Raw genomic sequence first — 20,403 nt, 5'->3', positions numbered from 1 at the left:
CTACATCCAAATGTAGGTGTTCAAATGTGAGACCAAATGGTCAGTACTGACCAGGATTTTCTTTTGCAGTGTGAAATACTGACTAAGATGTTTTTGGCCAGAGGGTACCCCAATAGTTTGATCTCCACAGTACAGAAAGAAATTGTGTAGGAGAAATAATCACAACATTCTACCTATTTTGGGGGTTAACATGGTGGGTAATGTTACAGGTACTCTCAGGACTACTAATACTGCTGATCCCTACAAATATTTCTGTCCCTTTGTTACTAAGTTTTCCACTGACCATCAAAGTATCACTACTATTTTAAAGAAAAACTGGCAGCTATTCTGGAGTCATCCTGGTATTTTAGACCAGGTGGGAGACATGCCACAAATAGTGTTTAGGAAAGGTTTGAGCATTAAGCAGTTACTTGAGAGGGTAAATGTTTTTGAAAGTAGCAGCATGGGACTAAAAAATGTGGCTGTTATTCTCAATGTTATTTGGTCATGAATTGTGACCAGATTAAGTTGAACCATACTACCATAAAACCTAATGGCAAATTTTCTTGCAACTCCAAAAGGGTTATTTATGCTGCCCTGTGTTAGCACTGCAATATGTTCTATATTGGGAAAACTAAAAGAAAGTTAAGGGACAGCATTTATGAGCATTATAGGGACATAAAGATGGTAATAAAAGAATGCTTTGTATAAGCATATAGAAAAATATTTAACACATTTTTTTTTAATTTGCTGTTGTTGAAGGGGTCAAAGTAGATCCTAGAGGGGGTCCCTGGGAAGATTATTTAGAATTCAGGGAATTATGATGGCAAATTAAGTTGAATGCCTGTGCGCCCCCCCCCCCCAGGTCTTAACAACAACATCAGTAGACTGTGTTCTTATGTTATATAGTTTTTATTAGTTTTTATATGTTTGAATTGTTTATTATGGCTTCTGTTTGTTGAAATGGTATCATAACTTTTCTGTCACTTTTTAGGTAAGAGTTTTTTTGCTGTTTTACTTTAAAATTTGTCCAGGAATTTAAGTGTGATGTGTTAGAGAAAGTCGGTTTATAATTAATGTTATGAGAAGTTTCATTGGTTTACTATGTCATGTGTTCTCACGTTTTAGTATATTTAACAAGAGTATATTAAGTTTTGTTGTATTCTGATGAAGTCTTTGGTTACAACCTGATGAAAGCACTCGGTAAAAGGTTTTTGATTATCCTGGTGGAGTTCTTGTGATACTGTGTTCCAGGCTTGCTCATCCTTTGGTGGAATGAGTTATAGCCCGGTAGTGTAGGGGGGCTCTCTGCTGCTTTAAACTAGGTCTCCATTCCAGCACAAATGTCGACATTCTCCATTTTGAGGAGTGCTTCGAGCAAGTGCATCTTGAGATTTTAGACTTCTAACATTGAGAAACATGACTTTCAGATTGCATTTATTTATAGCTGTTACTGTGGTAATTTGGTCTTTGGAACATTGCCTAAAAAAGGCACTATAGGAGTGGCAAGAGCCTTAGCCAGTATCCAGAAACCCAGGGGTGACAGATGCAGGCCATCTCTGGCAAAGCATTGAGGTCTGTCAATCATGTCATCCCAAGCAGATAGATACTGAATCCCCTTAGAATGACACCAGAAACTTTGCCATTTGTTGAAGTCAGTCATTTGCTGCTTGCACTGTGATATCATTCTGTGCAACAGTAGGATGCTGCTCAGGGCTAGGGTCATACCTGCCTGGGCCACATAATCCGAGAGCTCTTCCATGTCTCTTTCCATGTAGTTCAGAGTGGTGCATCTCAGGTCATTCACACCCACATGGACAGTGACAGAGTTTTACTTGTTGTAGAGACCTGAGTGCATGTGTTATGTGTCGTATTCTGGCACCTGATAGACAGCTGACTGCTACCTTCTCCTTATTTATCCTAGTGAGTGGGACATCAGTGTGCCTCATTATTGAGTCAGCTATGATTAGTGTATTGGACAAGCTGTTTTGCCTTAGGGGCTTAGGTTGAGGGGCACACCATGTAGGTGAGCTATGTGTCTTGTAGTTTGTGCTGTGTTGTGGTGGTCCAGTGTGTTTCTGCCTTCGAAGTCTCTGCTGTTTGGGTAGATTTCTATTGAGATCCTCCACAATGGTGGGTGTGGTTTGTATTTTTATGTGAGAGCTGTGATGGTGGGTGTTCTGGAGGGCTATGTGTTGCATGTGATGTGGTGCAGGTGTTGAGCTTCTCCTCTTGACCAGCTATTCCGGTCTTGGCTTGAGAGTGCATGGCTTCCAATTTGGATATATAAGGGCATCTCTCACAAGTATGAGTGTTGGAAGGTAAGAGAAGAGGGTTGTCTGTGTATATGAGGCAGTTGCTACACTGCCTTAGAATACCCAGGTTCATCAGATTAATAGGAGAAAGCACAGGGAACTGACCTTTAGACATGCCAGGAGGGATGGTCATTATTGCTAAGTACTAGAGCTGTTTCCTTATATATTCCATTTACAGGAAAAATGTCACTCAAGGTGTCTGAGTCTGTACAGAGGACTGCCAAACACTTGAGGGGAAACTAATATGGAGACCCTGAAAATTTAAGGATGAAGTATTTAGGCAGATATTCTGAAGTTAGGAAGAAATCAAGCAGTACTTACTGAAAATAAAGAATTAGCTTGTCAAGAATGATGAAAAGAGGGGAGTCGCATGAATGGTTACTGCCTGGTTACTACTAATGCTGGTCACAGCACAGCTTCACTCTGTTGGGATACAATACTCCTTTGCTTCTTCTCTCACCAGAAGCAAAATATTAGCACCAATCCCAAGAAGAGAAGCAGGCCATGGCCTGTTTGGTGATCCACAGTCTTGTCCCAGATGATTCAAGGGTCTGCAGGCTTGTAGCCTTTTTCTGGTAGATGCCTTGAATAGCAACCAGATCAATCAGGAATGTTTATCACAGATACTCACTCTCTAACCAGAAACAGTCAGGAATCAATGCACTCTGCTCCTTCTCTCACATGGACCAGAATATAAGCACAGATTCCAAGCTGTCACCTATAAAGCAGTTATTATGCTTTCTGGTGATCAGCAGTCTCCAGGAAATAATGTAACTGGACTTCTTCTCTCACCAGGACAAAACAGAAGCACTAATCCCAAGATGACTACTGAGAGGCAGAATGTGGGCTCTCCAATAACTGGTGGTCTTACAATAGATGCTTAAAGGTAAGATGAAAAAAATAGTTTATCCTAAACACTGCAGTGTGTAGTAGAGGAGTTAGATGTGAAAGTAGGTAACTTTAAGTTGCTTAAGGTTTATATTTCTTTTTCATGTTAACTTCCTGTTGTACACTATCAACATTCACACTAGCAGATACTGCAAACATGCTTTTCTCAGTCGTGAGCATATTTGTATGCTTTTCTGTAATCTCATGTATTTAACAAATCTCAATGGCTTTGCCCAATGTTAATTCACTGTCCCGAAGCAAAATCTTTCTTACTGCATCATTATTAGCACCATATACAAAATGGTCTTTTATCAACTCTTCTCATAGATCACCAAATCTATAAGTGTTTGCTTTATTTCTTAAGTCAGTAATATATGCTGCAATAGTTTCATCAGGTTTTTGATTTCTTGTGTAAAATATATGCCTCTCCATTGTAATATTCGTTTCAGTGTTACACATTTGTCTACATTTACATTTTAAAGACTCAGGGTCTTCCTGCATTTCAGCCTGTATCACAATATGGCAGTTCTCCACCTCCCCAGCATACACAGAAGGTATATATACAAATGAACATTCTCACTCAATGGCCTCTTCTTCATTCGGCTTTTCACAGTTGGGGTCACCACAGCGGATCATCTGTCCGCTTATAATTGGCAGTGGAGTTTTACAGTGTCGAGTTGCCAGCCCGGTGCACAACCTTCCACAGAAGGCACACACATGCACTCACTCCTAGGGCCAATTTAGAGTGTCCAATCCACCTACAGCATGTCTTTGGGATGTGGGAGGAAACCGGAGCACCCGGAGGAAACCCACGCAACCACAGGGAGGACATACAGACTCCGCACAGAAGGCACCCCAGCCGAGGATCAGACTGGAGAACCTCTTGCTGTGAGGTGCCTGTAAGCCAGCTAAATTGAGAAGTATAAATGCTCTTGTACATGTGTCTTTATCAGAAAATGCAGCCTGCATGACAATATCATATTCTTGCTCAAACATTTGCCAATTCTCAGCAATATTTTTATCAAATACCAATGATTCAGGTCTGTGAAATCCCTCTGCCGTAACAACAAAATTCATTAAAATGTTAGCATAGACCAGGTACTTGTAATCATGCCCAAATGCACAACAATCTCTCTGAACACTACAAATGCCTCGAACTCTCTGAGCACTTCAAAAAACCTTAGTTACTGTGAAAAAGTCACACATTGCTAAAAAATTCAGATATTTTAGCTTTTTTGAACATTTTAGACACTTTGGAGATTATTTCAAACACTTTAATCATTATGTCACTATTCTGGACATTTTGAATAATAATTATTTTGAACACCTTGAATGGTATGCCACGTTTGGCAACTGAAAATCATTTAAAATTAATTTAAGTACATTTGAATAACTGCTAACCCATTTGCAAGTTCAATGCTGTGTACAACTCCACTTCTAATGGCGTGCCTCATGGTTTGCCATTTTTGGCACCATGTTGCATGTATCATGTATTCAGATGAGAAACTGAGGCAAAGAATACATTGAAGTCATTTATTGCACATAAACATATCGAAAGCTGCAACTGGAACATATACTTTGGACTTCATAGGCTTACTGACTGATTCATTACTTCTAACACATTCACATTTGCATCTCCATTCAAGCTTGCACTCACAATGAATGACTGTATAAAATGGCACCGATCTCGCACATGCTCACAGTAACTTATATGCATGTGCTCTTAGACTACGTTGGCTGACTAAGTACAATATACACACAGATCTACAAACCCTCTTCACTTAGACTCTATGAAGCCCTTCATTTACAGAGTGAATCATGGAAGCAGTCACATGAAATGTGTCAGTGAAGCACATATCAGGTTATTGATACATATTTGCAGACTGGAAGAATAAAAGACACAAAAAGCATTCAGCCCTAAGGGGACATGAATCCTCAGTCCTTGCTACTTATATTCTTCCTAGCCTTTCATTTACTAATCAAGCCATAGAAACAGTCACATGAAATTGTCAGTGAAGCATACAGAAGTTGATTGATACACTGTTGCAAATTAGAAGCATAAAAGGCAGATAAAATCATTCAACACTGAGGGGATTTGACCCTCAACCTTCTTCACTTAGATTCTAATAAGCCCTTCATTTGCTGACTAAACTACAGAAGCAATCACCTGAAAGGTATCACATAGCGATTGATTGTTAGAAATTTGCAGAGTGGATACATAAAAACATTCGACCCTGAGTGGAAATGAACCCTCAGTCCTCTAAAACACTTCACTTGTAGTCTCAGCTATAGAAGCAATCACACAAAATGCTTCAGCTTTGTCATATGTTGCATATGCAGATGACTGTGCAATGATGCTCAGCTCATTTGTGTACCAGATACCAGCTGATGCCCATATATGTAGTAGATGACAGTGGATGTATTTAATCATTGCTATATAGTGACTAGTGCCAGTCTTCATCGGTTGTAACTGGGCATTGACGGTACTTTTTGCAACACAGTGCTTGCAATACAGTCAGAAAAGGAAAGTAATTTGGAAGCCCTGCATGGGGATCTATGAGGTAGGTTTACTATTTGCAGACCAGATTAAAGATTGTCTTGTCTACTATTCTCTGCATGCCTCGACATCCTAATATCTTCTCTTAGCTCATCCTATACTAATAATGCCTATCTCTTCTCTGCTTTTCTATTACTCTCACTTATAGTACCTTTCCTTCCTGACTTTAACCTTTGTCTTTCTCTTCTCTTACAGTCCCTTAACACTAGAAGTGCCTACCACTGTGCCTCTAACCGACTCAAAGGTATCCCTCATAGCTTAACCCAGAGAGTGCACCAAGCCAACAACAGACACCCTTTTAGCAAATGGCAGTAAAGAAGGAATTAAAGATTTCTGTACAAGTGCAGGTCACAGCTGTGTAGAAGCAGCTATTGTAACAGCTTACCTGTCTGTTTTAAATTAAGAGGTGTACACACTACTGGACACTATTTGCTGTCCATTCCTCTTATCTGCCATCCATTTTTCTTATTCTCCCCGTCTGAATACTGTATACTGAATTCCATAGAGACTCCTGTTAATTGTAAAAATAACTCCTTTGACCCCAGTCCCTATTCTCTCTAACTCACAGGGCCCTAATGCAGTACAGCTAGCAGGAATTCCCTTTTAAAACCCAAGAAGCCTTAAAGTACTGACCTGAATTAGGTTTTACCTGATTTTGTTTTTGTTGCCCGGTCTGCTCTGTGGGTCATCCCCACTCCGTTTACCTTCACGCCACTCAGGGTCCCGGGTCCCTCCGCTCCCCTACCCTACCCCCATTTCCACACACCCCACTTCAATTACATTTATTTCCACCTCAGCTCTTCCCATCATTAGCTCCATCCAACCACTGTGCCTCTCACTACCTCATATTCTGTTCAGTAACACCCACATACTAGAACTATAGGCCCTCCCTCTACACCCTCCCTTCTGTATTACATTACATTTTATATTAACTATAACTACAATCTACACCCCCTCAATAACCTACCATAACAAAATGCCACTTAGATATAAACTAATACCCTTCCTCCTCATATTACCCTTAACCCTCCTACTACAACTTACCCCATTACAATGTGTCCCTATCCACCACATACCCTCATTTACAACCTCCTCTGAAAGACTGGCTCTCACTACGTTTTCTGACATATCACCTACCTATAACATGCAGATGGCATCTTCTGACTTAAACAAAAAATCCTCCCCATAAAAGACAAAGTTGACATAAACCATATTGCCTACCTTTGTCAAAACATGAAAAAGAGACAAGAGCCCACCATTAACCTACACTAGTAATACAAATTAATCTTAAGTGGAGATATCCATCCCAGTCCTCATCCTCTCTCCCCACATCCCAACCTACATAGCTCCTATAAGTCTCTACACCTAACAGTAATCAACCTGCAAAGTATTAGAAGCAAAATCCCACACTTCCATGCCTGGATAACACATAACAAGCCTGATATTATTGACAATACTGAAACATGGCTAAAACCATACATAAAAAGCTCAGAATTCCTGCCCCCCTAGCTTTACTTGCCTGAGCAATGACAGGCCCCCCAAAAATGGTGGTGGGGTAGCTCTGATCAAGCCTAACACTATCAATATGGTCCCCTATAATTCACCCATACCTAAATTCTCCACAGCAAAATTTTTTAAAAAATTATTGACAAAAAAGCCTTTGTATCATTGACCTGTACATCCCCACTGGCAATAGCATCCCCATACTAGAGGAAATCCTAGCCTGGACTCCCAACAATATAACTACAGAAACAATAATTCTGGGTGATGTTAATATTAACTGATTAGATGTCTTGCAGCAACACTCCCCCACCAACATTAACCTATATAACTACAGCCAGCTAATTACTGACATCACCAGACCCAGTAAAGGCAACAGCCAGAGAATAATTTTAGATTGGATCCTGGTCTCTGACCCTAATAAAATTGCAACCACACAAACCCTCCCAAATTACATCAATGACCACTTACTTGCCTCTGTAATAGCAAAACTACAATGGCATTACACAAACATCACTACAGGAATACCAGAGACCTATCACATTTTCCCCCACAACCTTTAACAATCTACTACACAGCGTCAACTGGATCCCCTAGACAACAAAATAGAAATTTTTAATTCCGGTTCCTAAATATTTTAAATACCTCGCACCTCCCTGACTAAAGTGTGTAAAATCCTTGCACACCCTATGTCTCTCTGCAGCTACCAAATAGAGCATGGTCACCAGGGACAAAGCCTGGAGGCTTTGGCAAAAGCATAAAAAACCCTCCGACCTCATAATCTACAGACACCTTCACAACCAAGTAAAGTGCCAAATCAGTAAAGATAAAACAGAATACTATCATATTTTACAAAACCAGCACAAACATAATCCAAAACACGTCTGGAGCTCAAGTCAACTGCCTACTACATCCAGGATCAGAAACCAACCTCTGTCCAGACTCAGAAAAAAACCCTATAGCAATAGCCACACTTATTAACACATAGTTTATTGACATCATATCTAATCTCACTACCAACTTCCCTCAAACTCAACCTAACCCACCTGATACCCCTGCTACTAATACCTTCTCTACCCAAACACACAACTTCTCTCTAGCTCCTATTCCCACAGTGATAGTAAAGAAAATGCTTCTGAAATTAAAATCATGCACTAATGCCTCTGACAACTTGCTCCAGAGTTCCTTCAAAAAGCCGCAAACCCCATTGCCTACCCTGTCAGCATATTTCTCAATATGTCAATTCAAGAGTCTTATGCTCCTTCCATTTGAAAAAAAGCCTACATCCTCCCACTTCACAAAGGCAGAAACAAAATAGATGTCTCCAACTTTCAACCAATCACTATTCTTTCCCCTATCTCAAAGATCCTCGGAAAATGTATCCACAGCCAATTCCTTAACTATGTACTCCAGAATAACATACTGTCACCAACCCAGCATGGTTTTAAACCAGGACATAGCACCACTACAGCTCTTATATCCTTCTGTGACTCTATCAGTTGGGCACGTGATGACAGGAAATGTCTCCTCCCTATTTCTTGACCTTTCTAAAACCTTTGATACTCCCTCCTACCCTCTTCTTCTCAGAAAACTAGCTAACATAGGTATCTCTCCCTCTACCCTACAATGGTTTTCCAACTATCTCACTGACAGGCAACAAGCTACAAAGTGGCAAAACTCCTTTTTCTCCTTTCCATAACACCTCTACAGGTGTTCCCCAAGGGTCCATCTTAGGGCCACTACTATTCAGCATTTATAGCAATGACTTCCACTCTAGTGTCACTCAAGGGTCAGTCATCCAGTACGCAGATGACTCCACTATCATCTGCACTACCAACTCCCCACACAAACTTTAGAAACTTACCCAGGCAGCTCTCAGCTCTACTGAAATATGGATGGCTAACAACCACCTAGCATTAAAGCCTCGAAAAACAAAGCTAATGTTACTCACTGCTAAGAAGGCCATCACCATAAACAAAGACACATTCTCTATTCTCTCCCAAGATAACACTTCTATTGAGGTTGTCACACATACTAAACTTCTAGATGTCACCATAGATGAACATCTAATGTTTGAAATGCATATTCACAACATCATTAAAAAAGCACACCAGAACTAGCCATGCTATACCGACACAAAACATTCCTCAACTACTCCTCCAAACTAGCCCTTGCCTCCTCCTTCCTGCTCCCCTCTCTTCTTTATGGTGTTCCTCTTTTCACTAATATACAGGTCAGTCTTAAATCCAAATTACACTCATGCTATAACAAAATTGCAAAGTTTGTCACCAATAGACACCATCTATCTCACCACTGCACTTTTTTCAAATACTAAACTGGCTAGAATTTTCTCATCATCTTACATATATTCAACTAACTACTGCCCATAAACTAATATTCAACCCATCCAGCTGCCCTGCTCTTTATAATCTCTTTGCACTATACCACCCAAATAGGCCACTCCACTATGAAAACCAAATGCTCCTACATGTAAAGAAACCCAGCCTATTTGCTGGTCAAATGATCCACTCATTTTCCACTGCTAAGCTATGGAATTCTCTCCCACCCTCACTTAGATCTACTATCAATACATCTATCTTCAAAAAATCTTTGAAACGACGCCTATCCTCCCACTGGCAATGTACACGCACCAACTCCTCACAACACATAGCCTGACATTGTCTCTCCCCTCCTTCCATACCTGTCTTAGCCTCTTCCCCTCTTCTACTCACACCCCCCCCCATTCTCTACACCCTCCTAAACCTTCACCATTACTCCTTGGTTGATAATCCACTTCTGTACCCTTGTGTAAATGTATTGTCAATTGATATTCTACACACAGCACCACTGCCTCTTTCTGTATCAGTAATAATGTTGTACTGTCAGTAGTCACATTTATTTACAGGTGTATTACCTTTTCCATTTGTCAAAAACTCTAGTCACTGTTTTTATTGTTATAAGTGCTATTTGTGTTTTTATCAAATTTTATGTATTGTATATATCAAAATATATTTATTGTATATATCACTGTGGAGCTTTTCTCCCCCGGGCCTCCACTGAAAATGGGCATTTTTTGGCCCAGTGGACCTTCCTGGTAAACAAATGCAATACATAAATAAATGGGAGTATGGGAAACAGTTGAAAAAGGTGAAACAAGCATTAGGCAGAACACAAGGTAAACAACTAAGGAATGAACATGATGTAGGTGGGGAAGGTATTTTTTGTAGGGGAGGGTATCCCCTTTTTCATTCATAAAGGGAAAAGATGTTGGGGAAGGAAGGAAGGAAAAGTTTGGGAAGGTAAGTAGGTTAGGTAGTAGTGGAAGACATCTGTGACTGACAGGTTGTGTGGTAACACAATGATTGAGGGGAACCCATTCTGGAAGAAGACATTAGACAAACAAAGGAAGACAGTGGTGAGGCGTGGATTGAACAACCAACAGGGATGGGTGTGATCACAAAACATAGGGGAATACTAGGTTGTGGGACAGAATGAGCTGTTTGCAGCTACAGTCTCTGCCAGCTGAGACTCAATGGGAGATTACTCACCACCTAGGGTTTTGTCACTACTAAGCCCTTTCTCAGATGATGGTGAGAAGGCTGGACAGAAACATAACTCAGCGGGTTGTGGGAGGAAGTTTTCTATTTGGCTGAGTCAGGCATCTTACCTCCTATCTATAATCTTCACAGAATGTTTGCCAAATACCAATTGGTGGAAAAGGCAGCACCTCCACTCACATTGCTACCAGTGGTTATAACTGTGACAACATCCACTGAAGAGCTACCTGAACCAGGTGGTACTGGAAAGTCAGGAGGTGTGGACTTGACTGTGGTAGGTTGGGACCCAGATCTGTTGGGTGCTTCTGGTGGCAGTGATGCTGCTGGTGCTGCTACCTGTGGGGGCCGACAAACCTTGCTGGTGGGATGGATGCAGGTTGATGTGCTAATCCATATAATAGTAACAGAAATGGACAGAAACAAAATATTAAACAAAATAAATGTATATAAGAGATAAGATAGCAGCAAAGGGGGTGGGAGTACAGATTTAATAAAAGAAGAGGCTCTTACATATGTGGAGTATGATGTAGTGTGATACAGTTAAAACATAATAAACTTGTTGGACCAAAAAAACACTTCTTAAGTTAACAATCATGTTAGTACGTACAACACAAGGGCGGCCAGAACCAGCAGCCAACATCATCTACCATCCAACAGGTACAAGACTAATGTTATGAGCTACTTGGACAGGCCAACAAGTGTCTGTAGTCGAAATGCAGTAATAATGCCAAAGACAAATGTATGTATACAAATAAAATACGCTGCTCAGACATTTCACTTACAGGTTATTTGCAAAGGAAAAAAATTCTCTTTGATACTGAAACATATCCACTCAGCCAATAATTCTGATCATGCTTATTGCACTGTCTAATGCCGTAGTTATAATAATGAGAGAGAAAAATAAACCCTAAATATTTTTTCATGATAACACAGCTATGGGGATTGAACCCACAGGGGTCTGCACAATGTGGAAAGCAGAGCTTTAATATCCTGAGCAACTTGTGCATTCATTTGATCAACAAATCAGATTGTCAAAACCTATATGGTTGAGTTCACATGATCAACAATTTAGTTTATTGAACCATTCTAAGTGAGATCACAGTACTGTGAGGAACAGAAAATATGCCCTTTTCCCCATTGTAGTGCAATCTTGGACCTGGTATATATAATTAGCAGGGGATATAGGGACACACAGCTCCCCATGTGGGGGATGCAAGGGGCTTGTACCTTTGCAGAAACATTGTTTGTGTTGTTTGTGGGTGATTTTTGGCTTTTTTTAGTTGAACAACAAAGAAAATTGTTGGCCATATGATCTTAATCATACGGGTTTCAATGATCTAGTCTGTTAAGCAAATGAAGTAGATCCGCTATTTCACAGTCTTCTTTTTATCTCTATACCCCCTGAAGATATTTAAAAGAATGGGCAGCTGCACAGGAGGGGACTGTAACATCTAAGAGAGCACTGGGGTGAGTACACATGCTTCATACTGTCTTTCTTTTAATTTTTACAGTGGTAGTGATCTATTCTAGAAATGTATAACTTTGATACATCAGTGCCACGTCTGTCATTGCTAACATAACTCTAAAGTAACAGTGTGACTGGTCAGTGTTATTACTGTATCTGTGCTTGCATCCTCTTATATGTGTATTTTTGTATTTGGTATTTGTATTTACTTCTGAGGGGGACAGATATCTGTATGCAGCAATATGCATGTGCATAGAATTTGGAGGTAAATGATTCTGCTTAAGCAGTGGGGTTGTCAGGATGGAAGGGGCTTTTGAACTTATCCATGTCATTAGTCAATTTTAGTACACTAGCCTTGACATGATCTCTGAATACCAGTGTAGTGGAAAATGTTTCTGGCTTAAGTATTAAGATTAATGTGACTGCCTTGCATCTGATTTTCCCAGGGTGGAAGTTATAATTGAGGGGAACAAAGCTGCCTTATATTGGTAAGGGCCAAGTGCAGGATTTTATTGGCCCTGGTTGGGTTATGGACTAACTGCTCCAGAAATGAAATATTGATGAAGTGCAGAAATTTATGAGTATACATGTTTGAGGATGCATAAGTCTACAAGTTAATGGCAGGATAACTGAAGTCTCCTACAAGAATAATGTTTGGCTTAAGGCATAGGGACTCTGTGCTGGTTAGATAGGAGGTATGGACTGAGGAGGACATAGAGGGGGGTTAAAGTTGAATGTGGAGAAGTTCCAGGTCATTATCTTGTTTAACCTGTCTAGAGGAGACATGTTTTTGTTTGTTTGTTTGTTTTTTAAGAATATGGATAGAGCACCACCTTTAATCCCTTCATCTAATGCAGTTGGCCTGAATGTGTGGCATTTATTGAAACCCTGCAGAAATGGAATGCTCTCATTGGTCAAGAAGCAGGTGTCAATGCAAGTGACAATGCATATGTCAATGTTTTGCATAGTAAGGAGTGCTTGTAGGGAATGAAGTTGTTGTTAAGGTTCCTAACATTGATTATGAATGCCTTTATGTTAGGTAGATTCTGCTTTATTATGTTGGAAGTTTTAGAAGACAGACATTGCTCACAAAAGAGATTGTAAATGTAAAGCCAAGCTGTAGAAAGGCCGTCACCAAGATTTCCTCCAGACCAATTAGTGAAGTCCAGTGCACACTGCCCAATCAGAGACAAGCAGTAAGCAATGCTTCTCTGCTCCTTCTCTCACAGGAGCAAAACAATAGCATTAATTCCATTAATTTCCAGTGACTGGTAGGCTGGGGAAATAATGTTTCTCTACTACTTCTCTCAGCAGCAGCTAAAAAAAAAAAAAACAGAACCACTAATCTCAAGCTGATTCCTCAAAAAACATACCTAAACTCGCCAGTATTTGGCCATCTAGTCCTACATGTTGCAGACTTTAAAAGTTAAGGTGGAAAAAAGGGATTTATACTCTGACTACTTCAATGGGCAATATTCGACTTGAATGATATGAAACAGATGCTAACAAGCTTTAAGTTTCTAAGAGGAGAGTCTTCCTAGTTTGATAATTCAGTGCCTATTAGAATACGAAGCTGAGATGAGACTGGGAGAAGCTGACAAAGTCAAATTCATAGTAGGGTCAGGCAGCTCAAAAGCCACCATGTTTAAAAGCACAACAGAACTGGATGAGCAAGTGAGAACATTCTGTTGAATTCATACATCAGCAATGTAATGTACAGTACTTCCGGCTAAATAACCTAAATAACAAATCCTGCTTCTAGCTCATTCCACCAGTTAGGTAGATTAAATCCATTTTCAATCACAGAGGTATTCACACTATCAGCATAGTTCTAAAAATCCTAAGTATAGGAATACCTATGACAATTTTCAAAAGAGAAACTGACAAGGACCCTGTTATAAGAGGTATGCGCACTGGGATTCGGGACAGGAACAAAGATGGCAGCACCCGAACAGATATCGGAGAGACAGCTACAAGTGGATGGAGTACAAGAAATAGTTAATAGTCAGGCTGTTATTTACACCTATCAGAATTTTAAAATTTACAGCTACACATCAGTGATACTTACTAAAGATCATTTCTCATTATTTTCAAAGGGAATGAAGTCTGTACCCACTATCAGATTCAATATAGTGGACACTTTCATTGAAATAAAAATGTTTTAATGTAAATTAAATTTAGCTGTATATTTTAAAGATACAGGTAGACAGGTAGACAGGATAAATTGCAGATAAAGAAAAAGAGTTGCTTTAATCCTCCTCTATGCCCCACTATTGCCACTTAGAGAAAGTTATTTTTGATGATTTATATAAATTCAAAGAAACATAATATACATAAAAAGAATAGTAAGTTAACAAAAGTAGAATAGGACATTTTGAAAGACATTTGTAAGAACCCATCTATTAGAGTTATGAAGCCTGATAAAGGCAGTGGAATTGTTTTATGTAATACTGTAGATTATGCAAGTAAGATGTATAACATTTTGAATAGTATGGATATTTATGAGGTCATGTCTTTAAATGAAATCAATATAGGCTATAGAAGAATTGATTTTTACTTGGAGGAATATCTTTTAGAGAACAGAATTACTAAGGACATTTACAATTATTTGAAAGTAGAAAATCCAGTTATAGCTAGGCATACCTAAAATACACAAAAGTATAACTGAACCCCCCCCCCCCTTTCATCCCATCATATCAAAAAGTAAATCCAAAACTTTCCCCTTTGATAAACTTGTGGATAAATGGTTAAAAGTAGTGTACATGAAGGTAGACAACATAATTAAGGATTCAGTGGACTTCTTAAGTAGACTTACTAGTCAATTATGGGGCAGTAAACTTATTTTTTTAACCAGACGTTGACTTATTCACGTGTATTCCTCATGAGAAAGGACTGACACTATGGGGGATGGGTACAGGAATAGGGACACTACCTCAAGCACTGATAATGAGTGAAAAATTGTGTATTAGGGAGGAAAGAAAATGAAAAAGGGAGTGGAGAAATGTATCTTAGGATTCTCTAACCACAAAAGAAGCAGCAGGCAGAGCACCAAAACACCTCACATGAGCCCTCAACATGGCCTCTGTCATCATGTCATGATTGATGTTATGAAAGGCAGAAGAGAGGACAAATGTTCCGAACTGGATTTGAGCTTTTTAGTTCAGGGGGAAACCCCGGTCTGATTTCAAAGCCAACAAAGATGCTAGCTTAACAGTTTCAGACAAAGGTGTCCAAATGAGAAATTCCCTGAACTGGTTCATCCATGTTAGCAGTCAAACATGATGAGACACAGCTGACAGAAGACAGATTAACATACTTCCCTTTTTTAGAATGGGAAAAGAAAACTAGTGTAGCGCACTGCCTGCAGGATGCTAAAGATTACTTACTTGAAGGTTCAAGCAGAATATTTTGCTGCTAAAGAGCTTCACCTGATGCTTTCTGTATTTTAAATTAGACTTTGTAAATTGTAAGTAAAATTGTCTCTTGAGCATACTATATTTCCCAAGCAATACAGACACATTCTGTGCTTATCTGAGGATGACCTTTCTTCCCATAGGTACACTTGTGGAACACACATTCTGTGTAAACAAGGAAGACAGGGCCTAGATTTAAATGAAAAGAATAGATTATTGGTTGGAATGTCATCTGTGCAGACTCTTCATGTTCACCCTCTGTGTGTTTGTGGCGTGTTTTCTTTTTTTTTTGGGGGGTGGGGGGGCTCTGGTCTTCTCCTATATCCAAAAGATTTGCTTTAGGTCAACTGGCATTGTGCCTAATTTCCTGCAAAGCTGTGCATAATATAATGAGCTACATAATATGAAATGTAATGGAATAGTGACTTTTATACATTGGGCTGGAGTCAGAAAACTTTACTGCATCATGCTAAGTGAATCTGTGAGATAAGCGGGCATGTGCAGGGTATAGGTGATTCAGAAAACCAAGCTATGCCATGGCTAACTCAGTGTGGTCACTCACGCTATATGATAATGACCATACAATGAGGGATTGTGCATGATAATGTGGAAAAACAAGGTAGTGGAATGATTCAAAAGTGTTTAAATGCCACACAACAGAGATGAGCCTGCAGTGTATTTGAACTCAGCCTCATGCCTGTGTTCAGACTGAGTAAATTACAGAATTATATTAGGGGTTACTACAGCCATAGTAAATGTGTAGCTGCAGGAAGCACGGGGTATTATCTACAATTTGTGTGCAGGCCACCCAAGCAATTTTCACAACTTCCACATAAACACACATGTGGCTTGTACCAATTGTTTATGAGGGGTGACTTCCCTCAGGAACATCTTGTTGGGTATGCAGATAAGTTCCAGAACCCTTGTTCATGACATCCATAAGGACTCTACACAATCTAACAGACCATGGGTACAGCCATACATTATCACAAACTGGAAACATTATTAAGGGTGTGTTTAGGTTGCTGAAGGCATGCATTCACTGTCTAAATTCATCTAGTGGTGCTCTGCAGAATAAGCCTGAAATGTCATTAAAATACTGACTATGTGTGCAGTGTAACACAATATTATACTTAGGAAGCAGTTACATTATGGTGGCCTATTGCAGGGACCACTGTTTCCAGTACTACAGTCAGTGGCAGCTGCAACAGACAAGGAGTCAGAGGATGAGCCAGCAGCTGGCACAGTATACCGTGGTACTAACAAAGAGGCAGCATATGACATAGCTTCACAACATAAATAGATACACTACAGTAAACATGATGCATGGAGAACCAACACCAGTCATGCTTACCCATGCATAGAATGGCCATACTGTGCCTCAGACATTGGCAATCCATGTAACAATGGACAAAGGGCAGGTCACAGTTATCATTTACATAGTTGGAGAAAGGAATACAGGAGTGCATACCTTTCACAGGGATGTGTGTTAATATTAGGGATGGGGAGTATATGTGAAGTGTCAGAACTGGTATGAGGGGTTTAATGTTGAGAAGGGCTAAGGTCAATAAATGTGTGTGAGTTGCTAGGGGCTCTGGTGGTGTCATCTGCGCGTGTGTGTGTGTGTGTGTGTGTGTGTGTGTGTGTGTGTGTGTGTGTGTGTGTGTGTGTGTGTGTGTGTGAGTGTAGTTCTGCAGGGACATAAACTTAGCAGTCGAGGCAGTACTATAGCTTAACCTACTGAACATGTCCACTGCATGCATAGCAAATGGTAAGCATCCTGTGCATGCCCTCACCCACAAGAGATGGCTCTGCCAGGAGTTGCACTAATTGTATCATCATCTTGGCTAGATGCTGGTGTGCTCCACACATATAAGTCATGTCTACAACAGGATGTGCCAACATGGAGATGGCCTCTCTTGGGGGTAGACACGTCCTCAATAGATGCTGCTGTGGTACTGCTAGCACTGTGGGAGTGGAATCTCACATGTTCATGATCACATTGGCAGACATCCATGGATTAGGCATATGACTCACTTCTGGTTAGGACCCTCACCCTTGGCAGGCAAGACAGAGAAGACATGGCACGGTCCAGTGTATGAATCAGTCTATTCAAGGAATCACATGTACAGGACATGCATTTCTGTATGTCAGCATGCACACCCTAGATCACCATCACTGTCTCTGTCATGGCTGTGGTGGCAGCCGCAGCCTGTGTGATAGCCATGCACATACACTGCCACTGAAACACAAATCTCAAGAGAAAAACAGTTGTAGTGTCTCCAGCAAAACAATTGTAGTGTCTCCAGCAAGTATCATTTCCAATGCCTCTGCATGCATCTGTCAGACCATGAGTGCTAGGAACAGATTCAGTCTTAGTGTACCATCTCATTCTTTACATCAGAGGATTTGAGCTTATGACTCTTTGCCAGTTGCCCAACAGATGCAGTATTTTTCCATGCTTGTTTAGGTAGTGCCCTGTTGGTATGAAAAAAAGGTGAAATTAACAGCCTTGTTCCTGCATGGGCATTACAAATCCTACCACTGCTAATATTCCCCTAGGCCATAGAGAATGCTATATTGTTTGCCTGACACATAGCTGTATCTACACTCTTTAAGTAAATGCCAGCCATCTATGTTTACTGACCACATAAGAAAAAAACAGTCACAGAAGTGCATCTGACAATCTGTTCCAAATATTGTGACATACAGCATGAAAAGAGTATTGAACAGTACTCTGAGCTTGAACTCAGATGTGTATCTCTTCCCATACAGCTCATGAATCTTGCACACTGCAAACTGTCATCTCCTTGCAATCCTTCCCTCGATACACTTTAGCCAACAGATTTAAAAGTACTTACAAACTAACATTTCTCACAGAGAGTAAGTTCAAGAGCAGTTAAAAGCACTAGTAGAAGAAATGAAGGGATTTGAAAGCAGTAGCCCATACCTTATTCAAGTAGATATCTTAAGCTGAAGAAATTTTCTTTGAAAAATCACCTTCATCTGGGCTCAAACTCTGGCAACATTTCTTTCCTTAGCATAATGATGCTCTGTAATTCTTAACACTCATATTGTGTAGATACAACTTCCTGGGTGTTATTAGTATGCTTATCAGGGTTTGGTTCATTATTGTTTCTAAATCATTCAATTTACATGACAAGCACACCTGATAAATATTGTGCAGAATTCTACTCAATGTTGTGCTCATGCCTGGGTCCGCATGAGCAGCACTGCACACGCTCAGTCTGTCTATGCTATTAGGGGGTTGAGACCTGTCATTCCATATTTAATTATTTGGGCATGAAGTCAATTGAGAGTACATTTTCTTAACACTATATACTGGGATTGAGGACTGTCATTTTTCCCAACTTAAGTTGCCATTGCAAGCCATAATAATACAGTTTATATATGGTCTGAGATTGCCATCCATTGCATAAATGAGATGGCCATCACTGCATAGAAAATGAGACATGAAAAACTTGATTTGGGTACCAGTTCCCTGTCATTTTTGACAGGGATTCTTCAAGGTGAGGTATCATGAAAGAAGAAAGAGGGTAGTGCTTCTTTTTAGAAAGTAGCAATGGTGTGAGGAGGAGACAAGGATATTTCTTAACCTCCTCCATAAGGACTACAGCTGGAGGCTTCTGCTGGAGGGCTATACAGGGTCTCATTTTAAGACTGAAGTCTGGAATAGTCTAGTCCAGGCTGTCTCTATCATGCAAGTGACATCCCACCTACAGGTTACAGTGCTGTCACCATTACATTTACATGAGATGCTGCAGTCTTAACATCCTTGGTTGGTTGGGGGATGAAGTCAAACAACATGCATGACCTATGTACTGTACATATAACATATGCTAGATGCACATTTAAACTGGTCCTTCATGCCATCCAAAACTATTACACAGTGTCTATAGTGCCTGAAGATATCAAAGTGAATAGGCTCAGCAGAAGGTTGAAGCACCATAAACAGTCCTGGGGTGAGTACATCTGTTTCATAATGTCTTGATTGATTTTAATAGTAACCTGTGCAATTAGAGGAATACTGAACTGTTAGTGAAGTGATTAGCAGATGTTTGTTACATATTTACAGAAGAGAAACAGCAAAGTAAACATGTTAAGGCACTACTCTCATATTGTGGGATGCCTTTGGGTTCAATCCCCTTTCTCCCTCCAGAAATATTTAATGTCAATTTGTCTGAATGATTAGTATGTGTGCATGCCAGGTAAGGTTCATGGGTAAGTATTAGGCTATCTGCTCTTGTGGGTCATTTTAAGCCTATCTAATTTCCCTCAAAGGTGAGGTGGAGAAATATCTATAAAGATCCTGTGGAACATAACAAAGATATTGAAAAGATAAATGAAGAAAAAGAAAGAATAAGAAGTCCAAATGTACAGGATATGAAATGGGATGAAGTAACGGCCAGAGAAATTGAAACAAAATTAAGAAAAGCCCCTAAATGGAAAACCCCAGGCCCAGATGTAGTACTTAAGTCCTGGCTAAAAGTATTTACATCTTTACATGAAGATTTAGCCACGAGTAAGAACTATTTATATGTGTGCCCCAAACAGATGCCAACCTGGTTAACAACAGGAAAAATTATACTCTTTCTTAACATGAATCTGCAGATATCCTAAAAGCTATAGACCAATAACTTGTCTTCCAATGATGTAAACTATACATTGGAATTGATGCCGACAGAGTTTATAGTCATTTAGAAGAAAA

General features: G+C 39.9%; 2 protein-coding genes across 3 annotated transcripts in view; both read left to right on the top strand.

Annotated features, from left to right (window-relative positions):
- Window positions 1–20,403, top strand: part of LOC122813756 (perforin-1-like) — a 98,940-nt gene that overhangs the window by 12,162 nt on the left and 66,375 nt on the right. The window contains exon 2 of one of the 2 annotated variants that reach the window (XM_044086238.1): window positions 12,204–12,263. The exons of the other annotated variant lie outside the window; for it this stretch is intronic. The gene's annotated coding sequence lies outside the window, so the exon portion shown is untranslated. The remainder of the gene's footprint in view (window positions 1–12,203; window positions 12,264–20,403) is intronic. 2 annotated transcript variants of the gene reach the window in all.
- LOC122814343 (perforin-1-like) overlaps window positions 1–20,403 on the top strand; it is a 232,251-nt gene that overhangs the window by 195,654 nt on the left and 16,194 nt on the right. The gene's annotated exons all lie outside the window — the stretch shown is intronic.

The sequence above is a fragment of the Protopterus annectens genome, chromosome 10.part0 (genome assembly GCF_019279795.1).
Source record: "Protopterus annectens isolate FY-2018-M chromosome 10.part0, PAN1.0, whole genome shotgun sequence".
Classification (NCBI taxonomy): domain Eukaryota; kingdom Metazoa; phylum Chordata; order Ceratodontiformes; family Protopteridae; genus Protopterus; species Protopterus annectens.
Note: the sequence above shows the minus strand (reverse complement) of the source record. Positions and strands in the feature narration are given on the sequence as shown.